Source organism: Scomber scombrus, unplaced genomic scaffold, assembly GCF_963691925.1.
Source record: "Scomber scombrus unplaced genomic scaffold, fScoSco1.1 SCAFFOLD_26, whole genome shotgun sequence".
Taxonomy (NCBI): domain Eukaryota; kingdom Metazoa; phylum Chordata; class Actinopteri; order Scombriformes; family Scombridae; genus Scomber; species Scomber scombrus.
In genome coordinates, this window is record NW_026910277.1 from 183,123 (window position 1) to 185,440 (window position 2,318).

A 2,318-nucleotide genomic window follows, 5' to 3' on the forward strand; every position below is an offset into this window, starting at 1 on the left:
GAAAAAGTCAAAAATGGGGATTTTCACAAACCTTGCTAAAAGGTGCCAGGGGGTGGACTGAGTCAGAAAGTTGCAAAATCAAGCACAGTTGGGGCGTTTTGAGAAAATTGTGAAGGATTTTCCAAAGTGGGCAAAATTTGAAAAAAACGACAGGTCCGGTAGTGTCGAAAAAGTCAAAAATTGGGATTTTCCCAAATTTTTGCTAAAAGGGGCCAGGGGGCGGGCTGATTGAAAAACGAGCAAAATCAAGCACAGTTGGGGCGTTTTGTGAAAATTGTGAAGGATTTTCCAAACCGGGCAAAATTTGAAAAAAAGACAGGGCCGGTAGTGTCGAAAAAGTCAAAAATGGGGATTTTCCCAAACCTTGCTAAAAGGTGCCAGGGGGCGGACTGAGTCAGAAAGGAGCAAAATCAAGCACAGTTGGGGCGTTTTGGGAAAATTGTGAAGGATTTTCCAACGTGGGCAAAAATTGAAAAAAACGACAGGGCCGGTAGTGTCGAAAAAGTCAAAAATGCAGATTTTCCCAAACCTTGCTAAAAGGGGCCTAGGGGGCGGACTAAGTAAGAAAGGAGCAAAATCAAGCACAGTTGGGGCGTTGTGTGAAAATTGTGAAGGATTTTCCAAAGTGGGCAAAAATTTTAAAAAACGACAGGGCCGGTAGTGTCGAAAAAGTCAAAAATGGGGATTTTCCCAAACCTTGCTAAAAGGGGCCAGGGGTGCGGACTGAGTCAGAAAGGAGCAAAATCAAGCACAGTTGGGGCGTTTTGGGAAAATTGTGAAGGATTTTCCAAACCGGGCATAAATTGAAAAAAAAGACAGGGCCGGTAGTGTCGAAAAAGTCAAAAATTGGGATTTTCCCAAATTTTTGCTAAAAGGGGCCAGGGGGCGGGCTGATTGATAAACGAGCAAAATCAAGCACAGTTGGGGCGTTTTGTGAAAATTGTGAAGGATTTTCCACACCGGGCAAAATTTGAAAAAAACGACAGGTCCGGTAGTGTCGAAAAAGTCAAAAATGCGGATTTTCCCAAACCTTGCTAAAAGGGGCCAGGGGGGCGGACTGAGTCAGAAATGAGCTAAATCAAGCACAGTTGGGGCGTTTTGAGAAAATTGTGAAGGATTTTCCAAAGTGGGCAAAATTTGAAAAAAACGACAGGTCCGGTAGTGTCGAAAAAGTCAAAAATGGGGATTTTCCCAAATTTTTGCTAAAAGGGGCCAGGGGGGCGGGCTGAGTGAGAAAGGAGCAAACTCAAGCACAGTTGGGGCGTTGTGTGAAAATTGTGAAGGATTTTCCAAACCGGGCATAAATTGAAAAAAAAGACTGGGCCGGTAGTGTCGAAAAAGTCAAAAATGGGGATTTTCACAAAATTTGCTTAAAGAGGCCAGAGGGGGGGGCTGAGTGAAAAACGAGCAAAATCAAGCACAGTTGGGGCGTTTTGTGAAAATTGTGAAGGATTTTCCAAAGTGGGCAAAAATTGAAAAAAACGACAGGGCCGGTAGTGTCGAAAAAGTCAAAAATGGGGATTTTCACAAACCTTGCTAAAAGGTGCCAGGGGGTGGACTGAGTCAGAAAGTTGCAAAATCAAGCACAGTTGGGGCGTTTTGAGAAAATTGTGAAGGATTTTCCAAAGTGGGCAAAATTTGAAAAAAACGACAGGTCCGGTAGTGTCGAAAAAGTCAAAAATTGGGATTTTCCCAAATTTTTGCTAAAAGGGGCCAGGGGGCGGGCTGATTGAAAAACGAGCAAAATCAAGCACAGTTGGGGCGTTTTGTGAAAATTGTGAAGGATTATCCAAACCGGGCAAAATTTGAAAAAAAGACAGGGCCGGTAGTGTCGAAAAAGTCAAAAATGGGGATTTTCCCAAACCTTGCTAAAAGGTGCAAGGGGGCGGACTGAGTCAGAAAGGAGCAAAATCAAGCACAGTTGGGGCGTTTTGGGAAAATTGTGAAGGATTTTCCAACGTGGGCAAAATTTGAAAAAAACGACAGGGCCGGTAGTGTCGAAAAAGTCAAAAATGGGGATTTTCCCAAACCTTGCTAAAAGGGGCCAGGGGGGCGGACTGAGTCAGAAAGGAGCAAAATCAAGCACAGTTGGGGCGTTTTGGGAAAATTGTGAAGGATTTTCCAAACGTGGGCAAAATTTGAAAAAAACGACAGTGCCGGTAGTGTCGAAAAAGTCAAAAATGGGGATTTTCCCAAACTTTGCTTAAAGAGGCCAGAGGGGGGGGCTGGGTGAAAAAGGAGCAAAATCAAGCACAGTTGGGGCGTTGTGTGAAAATTGTGAAGGATTTTCCAAAGTGGGCAAAAATTTTAAAAAACGA